Raw genomic sequence first — 16665 nt, 5'->3', positions numbered from 1 at the left:
TCTCGTTTAAAGAATAACATTTTTGTTTTATTCAAGGAAATACAGATCAAAAAGGAAAGAGAGAGAGAGAGAGAGAGAGAGAACGCGCGCGCATTCCCCTCTCCCCTCGCCCCTTTCTCTTCTCTTCTCCTCTTCTCCTCTTCTCCTCTTCTACTCTTCTCTCTGCATCGAAACGGGGGTTTAACAACGTCTTCTTCTTAGCGTTAAAATTAAGAGAGAAATAGAGTGAGTGAGTGAGAAAGAGAGAGAGAGAGAGAGAAAGAGAGAGAGAGAGAGAGAGAGAAAGAGATATAGTGAAAAAAGGAAGTAAAGAAGAAAAGAAAAGAAAAGGAAAATAAGGACGGAAGGAAGGAAGGAAGGACGGAAGGAAGGAAGGAAGGAAGGAAGAAAGAAATAATAAAGGTGCCCGGTGGTGGTGGTCGTAAACGAGAGCATTTGAGACAGTCACGAGTGAAAGAAAGTTATATATAAAGAGAGAGGAAGAGATAAAAAGAGAAAAACAAAGAGAGAGAGAGAGAGAGAAAGGGAGAGATAAAGTGATAAAAAGAGAAAGAAGAAAATAAAACGAAAGAGTGAAAGAGAAAGAAAGAAAGAAAGAAAGAAAGATAGAAAAGGGAAAACATATACAGAAAAATTTGTAAAGATAGAAAAAAAAGAAAAGAAAAGAAAAGATAGAAAAGAAAAGAAAAGAAAAAAGAATAAAAATAAAGAAATTGACATATGTCTCGAGGAGATGTATCGTCGTCGCGGACTGCCTGTGCTACTGCCACGAGGATGCTTTCTTCTTCTTCTTCTTCTACTTCTTCTTCTTCTTCTTCCTCATCTACCACCTCTTCCTCTTCAATTACAACTTATTCTTACTCTTCTTATTCTTCTTCTTCTTCTTCTTCTTCTTCATCGTGGCCAATCGCTAAACGTTACGCTAACGCGAACGAATTATTCTTTCATTGTTGTCAACGAGAGGAAGAACGATATTATCGAAGCCGCTTTAGTAGTGCCATCAAGAACGATTTGGACGACGAAGACGACGAGCATCGTCGTCATCATTATCATCGTCATCATTATCATCGTTATTGTCGTTATCAACATCCTGCTCAGCATCGTTATCAAAGGCGACAAAAAGAACAACAAAAGGAACAACAACAACATCAACAACAACAACAAATCCTATTTCTTCACATTCTTCAATATCTCCAACCGAGACTCGATTGTACCTCTTGTCGATCACTGCCCTCCTCCTCCTCCCTCACCCCCACCGCCGCCGCCGCCGCCACCACCACCTCCTCCACCTCCTTCTTCTTCTTCTTCTTCTTCTTCTTCTTCTTCTTTTCCTCTTCCCTTATCAATCTTCTACATCATCGACAAAGACTACGACATCGTCAAAGTTCTCTTATTCTCCTATTGTTAAATAATCCTAATCGACTACTACGATCACGAGTAAGACGTATTATAATATTACCGACTACTACGACGACGACGACGACGACGACCATCACAACTATCCGCTACTGTCATTGTTACTACTGGCCCGTTGTTGAAATCAAAAATCGTGCTCGGCCTAATCAAAGAACTATCCTTCTAACGTGTGATGAAAAAACATTCGTACGGTGGTACTTTTTAAAACGATTATATTGTCTTTAGAACTTGGACAAGTTCGATCCTGAGGGACTACGACGACGTTTCGATTACAAGGATCACGTACATATAATAATTACTTTATATACATATATATATATTTATTTATTTATTTATATGTATATATGCAGTGAATCGTCACAATTTTACTCTTTCCGTCGAACTATCTTCTCTATGAAGATTTCTCTGATGTGCGTTCGTTCTTATTAGGTATATATATATATATATATATATATATATATATATATATATGCATACATAACACATACATATTTCTATACATTCTTACATACTTATCTATCTATCTATCTATCTATCTATCTATCTATCTATCTATATGTCTGTCTATATATCGTATCATTCTCCTTGTTTGAGATTAAAGAAAAACAAAACATCTCATTTCCCCTTGTCGACGTTAAATAGGAAAAGGAATTCGAGGATATACACTGAATAAAGAAGGAAACTACATTGGAATGTTTTATTCTTTCGCGATTTTTTCTTTTTGTATTTTATTTTTTTTTTTTCTTTTTGTATTTTTTTTTATCGATCCTATTTCGTGAAAAGAGAATCGCAAAAGAACTCTCGAATGTCGTAACACGAGTCAAAGGTTTCGTAAAAGATTCTAGAAGCGTTCGATGTAACCGTGAAATTTGAGGAAAATAAGAGACGAATAGAGAAAGCGAGAAACAAAGAGACAGAGAGGGAAGAGAGAGAGAGAGAAAGAGAGAGAAGAAACGGAATTCTCCTTTTCCCCGGTTTTATTTTCTCTCGAACGATATTGTCCGTCGATGTTTCGAAGAATACTTCCGTCGTGAAAATGTTACCTATTACACACACGAAGATCGAATAGATCCCTTTCCTGATCCAGCCTGTTACAAAGGACAAACTCGATAAATTCTTTTCTCTTTTTCTCCCCGTTTGGAAATGGTATCTTTCACGACCTTAAATGAATCGAAACGTATTTTATTGTTATTTGTATAGGACATCGTCGAGAATTACGTGATATTATATTCGCAAAAGTCCCCCCCTCTACCCTCCTCTCTCTACGTTTTTATAAAACGATTCGTCCGAATCGCAAAAGAGAAAGAGAGAGAGAGAGAGAGAGAGAGAGAGAGAGAGAGAGAATCGTAACATAACCCATTATATCGCCTACGTATGTATAAGTTCTATTTTCGAACGATCGACTGACCAAAGCACTACACTACTACTGCTGTGTTACTGATGCCGATGCTGAAATTGATCCTGATGGTACTACTACTTCATTACGTAACCTAATAGATAAACGTAACGTTGCGACCTTCCAACGAAAATTAACCCCCTACGATATTTATCGAAAGATTTCAAATGAAATAACACGTAATTGCTAAAGTGTAAACTAAAAAAAAAAAGAAAAAAAAGAAAAAAAAGAAAAAAAACATCCGTCGTGTTTGATCAAATATTTAAATAATTTCAATCAAACGTTACGGAACGTAAATTAAACATTGGTTAATAAATGCATTACGAATATAGAATTATTATTATGTAGCGTTGTAAAGAATGAGAGTGAGAGTGAGAGTGAGAGTGAAAATGAGAATGAGAGAGAGAGAGAGAGAGAGAGAGAGAGAAAGAGAGAGTAAATTATATATATATATATATATATATTTATAAGATATTCAATGAAGATAGAGATAATCGTTTGAAATAAGATCTTTTTATTCTTTCCCATTATGCATACGTAAAAAGGAGATAAAAATCGATGTTAGAAATAGTAAGTACGCGTAAATTTTTTTTTCCCCGTATATCGATTTGAAGCTTTGCCTTTGACGAGAGCGATTGCGCGTATCCATAGTAAAAGTTGTATAGTCAAGAAGAAATCGACGAGAATGATAAGAAATCGAGAAAAGAAAATTGAGAATATAATACCCGTTATAACGATAAGAAACGTCGATTATTCTTTGTCACCTCGACAATGGTCCATCCATCGTTTGCAATATACACGTATCTCTCTCTCTCTCTCTCTCTCTCTCTCTCTCTCTCTCTCTCTTTCTCTTTCTTTTTTCCTTTTTTTCTTTCGTATTCTTTTTCATTCTTATTTTTTTTCTTTTCTTTTCTTTTTTTTTTGTTTCGTTTAAAAGTCAAAAGGAAGCGGAAGAAAGAGGAAATGAAAAAGAGAGGGGGTAGGTTAGGAAAAAAAAAAAAAAAGAAGAAAAAATAATCGAACGAAAAACAGGAGACGATTTTTTTTTAAATGACTTATTAAATTAAAATTATTGTTTAGAAAATGAAGAGTTCATTTCGTGCGTTTGAGTGTATTTTTCAAAGTTGAAAAAAAAAAAAAAATTCAACGTTACGTCGTTTCGACTGTAGTTAATTCCATTGGGCATTCCGGGTATACTATCGAAGAGACGATTACTTTTAATCGATCCGATATCCTCCATTATCGAGGTCCGACGGTACCCGCGAATCCTATCGCTGTTTCACCTTTCGCTGGACTAGCTCGGATTTGATCTCAAAATGAACAGGAAACACTCTCTTTAACTCTCTCTCTCTCTCTTTCTCTCTTTTCTCTTTATATATATGTATATATGTATGTATGTATGTATGTATGTATGTATGTATGTATCTCTCTTCTCTTCTCTGTATTCTTTTTTTCATTTTTTTCTTTTTCCTTTCTTTTTTCTTTTTTTTTTTTTTTGTTTTTTTGTTGTTGAAACAACACCATCGAATCGACTAAATCGTATTGCCGGGATCAACGGAGAACGTGTCGTTCCTCTTAAAGTTAAGTGCACTGAGTTCTCGAATCTCGATTGTTATCTGAATGAAACATCTACGCCGTCTGTAAGAGTTGAATTTAATCCTCCAAAAAAGGAAAAAAAAAAAGAAAAGAAAAGAAAAGAAAAAAAGAAAAAAAAAGAATATAAAATAAAATAATATAAAGGAAAAAAGAAATGAAATTGAAATAGAAAATTCGTGATCTTCCATTTTGGGAAAAGAAAAAAAAAAACAATTTTTTTCGAGAGAGAAAAAAAAGTAAACCGAAGTAAAAAAAAAAAAAAAGAAAAAAGAAAAAAGAAAAAAGAAAAGAAAGAAAAGATAAAGAAGAGAAGAGAAAAGGAGAAAACGATTTAAAAAATAAAAAATAAAAAATAAAAAGAAAAACAAGACGAAACGAAAAATCTCATTGTTACCGGCGCAAGAGAGAGAAAGAGAGAAAGAGAGAGAGTGAGAGTGAGAGAGATAGAAAGTGTGTGTAGTAGCAAAGTGAGAGCATAAAATCGTGCCAGCGTTTGTTCGCAATCAAACTTCATCATATCTCTCCCCGAACGAAAACCAATAACGTTTCGTTCTGGTTCATATGGAGCAACGGAACACGTATGAACAACCGGGAATACATACGTACAAGCTATGATCGATTTTACCAGAGGTTTTCTAGAAAAGAGATAAAGAAGAGAAAGTGACTACATATGTGACTAATTTCACATGCGAAAAGTACGACAGATAAAAAGAGAAATAGAAAGAGATAAAGACGAATAGAGAGGATGTAGAGAGAGAGAGAGAGAGAGAGAGAGAGAGAGAGAGAGAGAAAGAGAGAAAGATAGAAAGAGAGAAAGAGATAGATAGAGAGATACAGAGAGATAGAGATGTTGTTGCATCCAGTTATGATTTCGAGTTACATGTTCGGAGGTTATCGCGGATGGTCGACTTTCGCTCGTTAAATTGGAACACATCGATTATTCGTCGTCCGTCGATTATTATCGCGATGACACCATTCCGTTTTCCGACTATTAAACGAAGGTTCAACATACACGTGTGTGTGTGTGTGTGTGTGAGAGAGAGAGAAAAAGAGAAGAGAGATAGAGATGGATAAATAAATAGATAGATAGATAGATAGATAGATAGATAGATAGACGGATAGACAGAAAAAACAAAATTGTCCCTTACCAAAAGAGGGAAACCTCAAAAGGGACGAGTAAAGTTCTTTGATGATCCTTCGAAGGTCCTCTACTATTTGACGATCGAGAAAAGGATGAACGCGCGACAAATATCCCAATTTTCTTGCTAGTCCTTAGAAACCCTTTTACGAACTAAAATACGACTGTCTTTGTAACGAAGATTAAGGGCAAAAAGAAAAAAGAGAGAGAGAGAGAGAGAGAGAAGGGTGGAGAAGGAGAAGGGGAGAGTAAGGAAAGACGCGTTAAGAAAAAAGGTAAAAGGAGAGAAATATATAGAGAGAAATTGCAATGCGTCAGCGTTGTGATCGAGAAAAAAATATTGGAGATTTCAGCGAATTGTTTGAGTAGTATCCATTCAACACTTTTCTTAGAAGTAATTTCTTCCCCTCATTCTTTCTTTCTATCCTTATCTTCATTTTCTTCCAGTTTCTTTTATCTCAATCTCAATCCTTCCTTATCTCTTTCTCTTTTCCCTCTCTCTCTCTCTCTCTCTCTATATATATATATACATATATACATATATATATATATATATATATATATATAGCCATCTCTTTTTCTCTCTTTCTCTCTTTCTTCTTATTATAAGATAAAGAAAAGCGATCGTTCACTTAACTTAGCACTCAATTTAACATATGAACGAACGCACGAGAGTCATCTCGAGGAGTACGATTCGACGTATTTTTCTTTTTTATTTATTTATTTTTTTTTTCTTTTTCTTTTTCTCCCCCTTAATTTTTTTTTTTTTTTTAGAAAGAAACAATCAATGTTATAACCTGGCTAAAATGATTTCGACTTAATAATACAATCAGCCAGACAGGAATAATATTCAAAATATAGATAAAGAAGGGGAATGTGTATATATATATTTACATTGTATATATTTAATATATATATTATATATTAATATACATATATATATATATATATTCATGACAGATATATAGTGCGATCAACTATTAAATAGTTCCAATGATGAGTAGTGAATTAACGTACATTGATAAACGAATATTGATAATCGCGATGGAGTCGAAGGAACGCGCTGTGTTCAACGAGAAAGTGAATCTTATCAACGAAAAAACTGATAAAAGTTCTAACGGTGACAACACCTGTCTCGTGGATTCGCCGGATCTAACTTGAGGAAAAGGAGAACCGGATGTAAATGTCATTGAAAAGGTTGGTACATTAAAAAAAAAATAATAATAATAAATAAATAAATGAAAAAAAGAATAAGAAAGGTCTAGAAATGTAGAAAATTTTCTTATACGATCAGACGATTAGAAAGCTAAATCTTCGGAGAGATTGTCGAAAGATAAAAAAGAGAACAAAATATATGTATAAAAAAAAAAAAAAAAAAAAAAAAACGATGCATTATTTATACTAAACAATAAAGACCACCACCAGTGCTAAGAAGCTAGTCAATGAAAGTTTCGAGTGTAAAGGGGATCGTTCAAATGTATCTAGTAACTTGATCTCGAACTATTAAAGCTTCTTTGGTACATCCACGATCTTTCCTTTTCGCGAACGACCTTACCGAGAGAAACTTTCCCCCCCCCCCCCTTGTCCTCTCACGGTACACTACTCTTTGCCAAGTCTTATTATATTACTAGGTAAAACCACGGGGCTTTACTCTATTCAATTTTCTTAACTATCTTTCAGAGAGTATAGATGATGGTTGGACTACGTTGAAATTGTCGCCACGATTCTTTGAAATACTTTTTCTTATAAATGTACGTACCATTATATGTACCATACGTACCTACATCCACTAACTATTTACATATTATAGTTGAAACATATATTTTATATAAAAGTCTTTTTGTGTACGATGAATAACCAAAAAAAAAAAAAAAAGAAAAAGAAAAAAAAAAGATATGAGTGAGAGAGAGAGAGAGAGAGAGAGAGAGAGAGAGAAAGAAAGAGAAAAATTGGCTCCTATAAGGCTTAGAAAAGTAAAAGAAGAGAAGAGAAACCACTGCGTTCTCTGCCAAGCTTTTCGGTAATTTGCGTTGACTCAGCTATGGAGGCCTAACATTTCCACTCCGATCACGTTTTCTCTACGGTTACTTCTCCTTGGAGCCCGAAAGGAGGTTCATATACACAGGACGAAATTGACGACCCACTTTATCCTTACTAGAGAAACCCTCTTTTCTTTCTCTCTCTCTCTCTCACACACACACACACACACACTCTCTCTTCTGTCTTTCTCTCTCTCTCTCTCTTTCTCTCTTTTCTCACGATAACATTTTCACTGTAGTTCGAAAACTCGACTCGTCAAATCTGATCAACACACTTTCTCTCTCTCTCTCTGTCCTTCTGTCTCATCCACTCACTCACTGTTTTACTTATCAAAGTTTGATGAACAAAGACAATCTTTCGGATTTTATCCGTTAGGTTTATTATATGTCTATTTTATCTATTTTATCTATTTTATCTATTTATCTATCCATTCATTCCTCAACATCTTTGTAATAAAAAAACAAATTTTTTATTACGATACCATTAATCGATCTTTTTTTCTTTCCTTTTCTTTTTTTCTTTTTCTTTTTCTTTTTTTTTTTTTTACTTTCTTCTTTTAAAAGTATGTAAATACATAATATCGGGATGAGGGCCGAAAAGGTTTCTTCTACCTAGGCGATATTAAAAATCAATTATTCTTTTCCAAGAACTTTCAGGCTAATATTTCTTTTCCTTTCTCTTTTTATTGTTCTTTTTTTTCTTCTTTTCTTGTTTTTTTTTCTTAATTATTGTTTTCTTTTTTTTTTCTTTTCTTTCTCTTCTTTTCTTTCTTTCCCTCTCAGATCGTAAAACTGCGAGCTCAGCTTGCAAGACTTCCACAAAGCCTGACCAAAAAAAATCTATCTAGTAGTCTCGAAAAGCAGTAATTGATTTTAAAAAAAATTACCTTTAGGATCCCTTCTAGCTAGAGATCCCTACCCTAGGGACTTTTGGTTAAAAATTTATGAAGAATACGAATATATCTATATCTATATATATATATATATATATATACATACACATATATACATACGCACACTCGTATGAATATTAGATGGAATTTAAATGTGCAAAAAAAAAAAGAAAGATAAAAATAAAAAAAAAAAGGAAGATAAAGAAAAAGATACAACGAAACTTATCTCGTGTTATTAATTTAATTTTAAAAATCTCTAGAAATACGGGAATTAAGTATTTCAATATTGCAGTTGTGAAAAAGTAACAGCACACATATCTCCAAGTATTTTGTAATAAGATAAGCATTTTAAAGTGAAGCGTAAACACGTGTACGAAACGTTATAAGTGAGAATACAGAGAATGAAAGAGCATAAAACCAACATATCCGTCCACAGAATTTTCCCTAGCGAATACGTCTTCTACTCCTCGCTTATATACGAATGGCTAGAAATTGCAAAAACAAGTGAGTCTTTTCGAGAGTTTCTGACGTTTAACATAACATCGTCATATCTTTCTCTCTCTCTCTCTCTCTCTCTCTCTCTCTCTCTCTCTCTCTCTCTCTCTTTTTCATCTTCTCTTTCTTTCTTTATTTTATATATATATAATATATATATATATAAAAATATAATATATATATATATATATATATATATATATATATATATATTAGGTTGGAAACTATGAAACGGGCATTGAATGAAAATAAATAACTAAACAAAAACGCCCGTTTCATAGTATCCAATCTAATATATGTATATATTTTTCTTTTTTATTTTCTTCTTTTTTTTCTCTCTCTCATTTTTCTTTTTTTTTTGTAGAGTACAAAAAGAGTTTATTTCACTCTTGCATGCAGATTAAGTAACTATCCATAAAAATCGCGAACAATAGCATTTCGACTGGATTTTTACCTCGGTTGCTGTTGAGCGACCAATCGTGTGGAAGAAAAAAAAAAATGAAAAAATAAAAAAAAAAAAGAGAAGAAAGAGATAACGAAAAAAAAATCAAAGTCGGCGACAAACGTGACATTCATAGAAAAAAAAAAAAAAATATATATATATATATATATATATATATATATGTATATACTGAGTGTCCTAAAATGTTTTCCATCCATACGTCCGGAGGGTCTATAACGTCGAAGGGATCCCGTAGAACAACTTTTTAATAGGAACCAATGACCATACACCACCCTTAAGCCAACTTAAGACGCTACGGGGGTCTCGAAATTGGTCGTTTCGTTGCTTATCATGTGTAATATAATATAAAACAATTTGCTTGGGCTTTAGTAGGTTCAAATACGATGAAATCGTTTCGTATAATCATTTAAAAAAAAATAAAAAAAAAGAAAGAGAAAAAGAGAAAAAAAATATATATATATATATATATTTAAATGCTATAAAAAATTTGTTATATGATATCCCTTCGACACGTTTCTAACAATCTATAGTATAGGAAAAATTTATTAATCGCTCGTAATTTCAATTGGAAAAGGTCGAGAGGTCGAGATCAAAAAGAAAAAAAAAAATCGTAAAAAAAGGAAAAAGATTTCATTAAAATCACGGTGAAAGTTTGAATGAATAGAATGCGATAAATAAGATAAACACGCTAAACACTCTAAGCACGTCCATGAATTAGCAGTACTCGCTTTTCAATTCTCTCAATTTCCAAATGACAAGACAAACGAGACTAAAACGATGTGGCTCCAACGAGATAGATCGTTTTACCGAGAAAGAATTAGTTTCATTTCGAAAAGGGCCCGGGTAAATGTCCGATGCAAGTATCCAATAGTTTGCATCTGATGTCTGATAACGAACGAGCAATTTATATTTATTTGATTACCACCTTTTAATTCTTTCGTGATAGAAAAAAAAAAAAAATAATAAAAAATAAAATAAAATAAAATAAAATAAAAATAAAATAAAATAAAAAAAAGCAATATTTACGAACGAAAGTTCAAGTTCAAAAAGGAAGTCTTTCTGCAATTATTCTCTTCTCTTTTTTTCTTTGAATTAAATGCAAATTAATATTGATACAAATTGAATGTAATCTTATCAATTCTACATAAGGACCAATTTGTTTCAATCAATAAAAAAAAAAAAAAAAAAAACGAAGTATTAAAAACCGAACACGAAGGTAACAATGAATTTGGCATGCATTTGACATTGAATTTATAACAAAGCAAAATGAAACTTGCAAAAAAAAAAGAAAAGAAAAAAAAAGAAAAGAAAAAAAAAGAAAAGAAAAAAAAAGAAAGAACAAAAAATTATAAAAATAAATAAAAGGAAAAAAGAAAAAAGAAAAGATACATCACGAAGTTACAAAAGATTAATCAACGATAAATACAGGACAATAATAATATCATTTGACTTGGAAAATCGGTATGAAAAGATTTGTTTATTTAAAATTTCATTACGCTTCTGAATAAAAATACCATGGTAAAAATGACGTATCCATTTTTGCGGGCCATTGAATCGAACGTTAAGGGAAAACTATTCCTCATCGATAATAATGACGCCGAGAGTCGGCTAAAAGTCGGGTCTTTAAATTGGCGAATCACATTTTACCATTTTGTGTCCATTTCGTAAACTCCTTTCGGCAGACACAGTGGCGTCCAAGTAAATTATCGCATTTCCATGTAGGACGATCAAGCGCGTCCGATTAAATATGTACATATTTTAACGCAGAGAGAAAAAGAAAAAGAAAGAAAGAAAAAGAAAGAGAGAAAGAGAGAGAGGGGGAGAGAGAGAATGGAGGGGAGCTGACTGGGATGAGGATACAGAGGAGACGGAGAGAAAAGAGAAGCTTTAGAGTTATGTATATGAGATTTACGATGCAAAACGTCTCGACATACACATGTATATTTATATATATATATATATATATATATATATATATATATGTATATGTATATATACTGGCCAGACAATATTCCCGCGAGAGTTTGTTCAAGTTTCATCTGTTTAAAATAAAGTACAAATAGGGAAAACATAAAAAAAAAAAAAAAAAAAAACGAAAAGAAAAAAGAGAGGTGGAGCGGGGGCGGGACGGAGGGGTAAAAAGAAGAGAGAAAAAAAGAATGGTAAAACAAAAATAGAAAAAAAAAGAAGAAGAAGAAGAAGAAGAAAGTAAAAGAAAATAGAAGAATGAGAAACGTGAAAGCTTTCAAGTACCAATCTATATATCGTCGTTCCCCTATGACATGCGATAGATCGCAAAGCAGAAAGTTCAAAGGCATAATACTTATGTAAATGTACGCGTACACGTAAGGATATCAACGAACTTAGTTGCGCGTACATACATGCAAACATGCATACATACATGCATACATACATGCATACATATGTATATATATATATATATATATATATATATATATATATTTTCGTGTCATTTTTCAAAAAGACGTTATCGATGAAGTAAAATAATATCGATATTATATGGACCAATTATTATATCCTTTTTTTTTTTTATTTTCACCGTCAAATGACAATATTCAAATCAAATAACAAATCAACTTTATTAGATATGATTAAAGGAATCGTATCGAAATTAAACGACGATGAAATGATATGGTAAAAAAAAAAGAAAGAAAAAAAAAATAATGAAAAAAAAAGAAATAAAAATAGAAAGAAAGAAAAAGAAATGGGTATGACGAGTAGTATCGTTAGGTGAAGATGAACGTTCGTTCGTTCGTTTCTTTTTTGTTTTTTCACCTACACGCGATATATTATTGAGCGAGAAAAAGAAGAAAAAAAAAAGAAAAAGAAAAAAAAAGAAAATGAAAAAGATAATATTATTCCATCGTTCGAGGGTTACAAACCAAAACACAGGTAAACACTGTTTGTAAGAATGCAATTGTTAGAGAAATTTCCTCGGTGACAATTGTATCGGTCATTCTTAGAATTTCTAAGTAATATATATATATATACAATGGTCGTGATTCGAAAACGACCAACTGACCCAAATTCAAATATTACATATATTTACAGTAACACAGATACGTGTAATAATACATAAATAAAAAGAAATTGTATTTAGAGTTTTTAAAATTGTCAAAAAAAAAAAAAGAAAAAAAAAAAGAAATTAAGATGGACAAAATTGAGAAAAAAGCAATAAATAAACATCGTGGGACCGTAAGACGAAAGAAAAAAATCCATGGTACGATAAAAGACGAGAAAAAAAATTAAATAAATAAACGTCATGGGAACTGTAAAACGGAAGAAAGAAAAAGAAGAAAAAAAAAAAGGAGAAAAGAAAAAAGAAAAAAGGAGAAACAAGAGAGAAAAGAAAAAGACAGTCGACAAATGTGTATTATTAATTTATATTGTTAGTATATTATTAATTTGGACCGATTAATAAACGTCAATGATGATGGACGTTTATAAAGATCGAATGAGAATTTCTTTTCTTTTCTTTCCTTCATTTTTTTTTTTTTTTTTTTTTTTTTTTTTTTTTTTTATTATTTTCTATTTTTTTTTTTTTTCTTTGTCTTTTTCATTGATAATGCCGTCGAAAGTAATTTAAGAGAATTTTATATACATAATTTTATATACGGAAGAACATCTAATCTATTCGAGATTACTTTCACCGGCATGAATAATATCAATTTCTTTATGTACAATCGAAACACACGCGCACGGGGAGATAGAGAGAGAGAGAGAGAGAGAGAGAGAGAGAGAGAGAGAGAGAATATACACTATGAAACAAATTCAGTTCTCCGTGCAAGATACAACAAAGGGTTCGAACAATGAAGGGTTAATAGATTCTTCTAACGAGTTACCCGGTTAAATTAACCGGCGTTAATATCTACACAACGCACACCTTCATTCATATTTTAATGAAAATTCTTTTATCAATAGGTAGTATATAACTCGTATATTCAACGCGTTAAAAAATAAACATTTCGTCGGGAAAGAAAAGGAATGAACGATCGTTGTTCATTTATTTGAAAAACATTTTCCAAACATATCCATCCATCCATCCATCCATACACATACATACACACGTACAAAAAAAACGAACGAACAAACAAACAAACACACACACACACACACATACACACTCAGGACACATACTTATCTTCTCTACGGTCGACGAACATTTCTCTTTCAAAGTTAATTCACGCAAAATCCTTCTTTCGTTATGTTCTCAACTATATATACATATATATATATATATATATATATATATATATATATATATATATATATCTCGCACAATTGTCACATCATTCACTGCGGTCACGGACTCTCCTTTGTGCGGCTCGTTCCGCACATGTTCGCGATCCCTTTTCAACGATTTCTATCATTCAAATATCAACGACATTCGTTCCCTACAGCAAGTTAAACTATAATTCTACAGCCACATACATAAGTACATACACACACAAACACACGCATATACGTATATAATTTAGATATATCGAACACCTACCTCCTCTGAAAATATTCTATAATAACGTTATATTTTATTCTCTCATGTCATGACGTCAAAAAAAAAAAAATATTCTAAACGTTAAGGACATAAATGACATACAAAGAAAAGAAAAGAAAAAGAAAAGAAGAAAAAAGAGCAAAAAAAGGAAGCGACATAAAGAAAAGAGAAGAAAAGAGAAAAAAAAGGAAAGGAAAAAGAACAAAGAAAAATGGAATATTTTTATGTTCTACAAACTTAATACACGTAAACCCAAACATATACATACATATACAAATATACTCAAAACATGGAGAGATACATATATTATAAGTTTCTATTAGCAACAGATTTAACTTGTATTTAACCCTTTCCCTTTAAAACTATTACAACTATTTAACATAAAGTACTTCGTCGTATTACGATATAAATCGTTGACTTTCTTATATTTCAAATTTATATCACTAATTGATATAAATTACGAATTTTAAATGTGAACATACATAAAGGATAAAAAAGAACAGTTTGGTTAAAACGTCGCTGGATAATCAAGATGTGTTGTTAAGTTTCTAATCTAAAAGGTTCTTTGGTCATGCAAAAATTTTATCGGATAACTATAATATCACCATTTAATGTAAAACGAGTTTTCAACTAAGGTCAAGGGAGAGGGAAATATAATTTATAGTCATTGTTCGTGAAAGAAAAGGATTAAGAAAAAGAAATAAAGTGAAAAAGAAAAAGAAAAATAAAAAAAAAAGAAAGAAAAAAGAAAAGAAAGATTGAGTTAAAAAAACAAAAAATGGAATTAAAACAAATTCAATAAAAAGCACAACAACACATCGCACATTACTAATGTTTTCTTATATCGAACATGCATACGTGCATGCATTTTTTTATACACACACATATGCATGCATATATAAATATTAAATTTTTATCAAAGAAATAAAATTTATATCACAATATATCAAACGCGAATCATTCATTCATACATTCATTCATTCATTCATTCATTCATTCATTCATTCATTCATTCATTTTCATTTTGAACGCTTACATTTTGAGATAATAAAATACAAGGATAGTGTATTAGCTACTATCAATCAGATCCTTCGTCTTTTCATTTAAATTTATTTCTTCTAAGCTATATATTTTCCTATAGTACATTGTCTCTCTCTCTCTCTCTTTTTTATATAATAAAAAAAAAAACAAAGAAAAAAAATTATCGATTAGAAATATCATACTTCGTCCTTACGACTAGCGTAATCATCGGAAACACGGAAAATAAAAATAGTCGAGAACGACTTATATGAATTAATAAACGTTATCTTTAAACTTTCTAAACACATCTTGGCAAATCGTGTAACTTTATCTGATAACTACGATCGACACGTTTCTATCGAATTTCTTCCTGTCCCTCCCCATTCCCGCCACCCACCTTCATTCCCCCACAATCTATCAAAAATATCGTCGACAGCATTCGTCATTTTCAACGACAGACTCGTTACAGCTTCCTTTTTTTTTCTTCCAAACTCTATCCCTCTCCTCCCTTACCTTCCTTCTCATTCCCTCCTCTTTTTACACCACCATCTTCTTTTTTCTCTTTCTTCTTTTTTTTTCTTTTTTTTTTTTTTTTACAATCCCCGAACGTCCGATTATTCTTCGTTTACAATTCGTTTTTGACGTTCGATTCGAAAAGTAGAAAGTAGAAAGAAAAACATTGGAAACAGTAAAAGAGATCGATACGTATATATTTATATATGTATATATATGTATGTATGTATGCATATATCTACATATGTATGTATGTACATATGTGTCGATTTATAAATTTTAATATTACACTGAACGTTTTATGTAATGTAATGTTTCATGTAATATAATATTTATCAAATTATTATAAACAATTTTCGAGATTATAATATTTATTAATAATTATAAACGATTTATAAATTATAATAATTATTAATCGTTATAATAGATTTGTGGGATAATAATATTCATAAATAATCATTAGAAAACGATTAATGAGATTATAATATTTATTAATACACATAAACGATCCATGAATGAAATCTCTTATGAGTGTGTAAACGTTTGAAAATCAATTATCCCACGTTTAAAATAGGAATTTCCGATTACGACAATGATAGAAGTATTAAACGTTTCGAAATATATACTAAATACGTACATACATACATACATATATATATATATATATATATATATATATATATATATATATATATGAGAGAAAAGAAGCATCCCTCTACATCTCTTCACACTCCTGAAAATTAAACGATACTACTCGCCGCCGCTTCTAAACGCTTATGCTCGTTAACGAGATTATAGGGAGAATTTAATATACAAGGATAAAGGGAGATAGAGAAATAGATAGATAGAGAGATAGAGAGAGAGAGAGAGTGAGAGAAATCCTTGACGGTATTCGCTAGAAAACGGTAAACAAGAGAGAAGACAAGATCGATTGATCACGATTTAATGAGATTCGTTAAGAACTTTAAACGATTAGTCTTTCTGCATCACTCTCTCTCTCTCTCTCTCTCTCTCTCTATTTCTCTCTCTCTCTCTCACACTCATCTTCTTTCTCTCTTACTCTCAAAGTTATATCGAATTCTCAAACAAATTTTTCTTTCGATTAAGATCATCGGCTTCTCGACAAGAGAAATAAAAAGTGAGATAGGAAGAAAACTTTAAAAGTTTTCTCTCTCTCTCT

At 31.5% G+C, this 16665-nt stretch overlaps 1 protein-coding gene and 1 long non-coding RNA gene across 7 annotated transcripts in view; one reads left to right on the top strand and one right to left on the bottom strand.

The window, feature by feature from the left end:
* Window positions 1-16665, top strand: part of LOC124426796 (small conductance calcium-activated potassium channel protein) — a 185502-nt gene that overhangs the window by 98697 nt on the left and 70140 nt on the right. The window contains exons 1-3 of one of the 5 annotated variants that reach the window (XM_046968917.1): window positions 621-1698; window positions 6507-6743; window positions 7227-7297. The exons of 2 other annotated variants lie outside the window; for them this stretch is intronic. The gene's annotated coding sequence lies outside the window, so the exon portion shown is untranslated. Of the gene's footprint in view, window positions 1-620; window positions 1699-6320; window positions 6744-7226; window positions 7298-16665 lie in introns of those variants that run through there. 2 more of the 5 variants (XM_046968915.1, XM_046968916.1) reach the window with 2 other exon arrangements.
* LOC124426798 overlaps window positions 1-16665 on the bottom strand; it is a 139876-nt gene that overhangs the window by 91064 nt on the left and 32147 nt on the right. The window lies entirely within an intron of this gene.

This window comes from Vespa crabro, chromosome 9 (assembly GCF_910589235.1).
Source record: "Vespa crabro chromosome 9, iyVesCrab1.2, whole genome shotgun sequence".
NCBI classification, from domain to species: Eukaryota; Metazoa; Arthropoda; class Insecta; order Hymenoptera; family Vespidae; genus Vespa; species Vespa crabro.
Note: the sequence above shows the minus strand (reverse complement) of the source record. Positions and strands in the feature narration are given on the sequence as shown.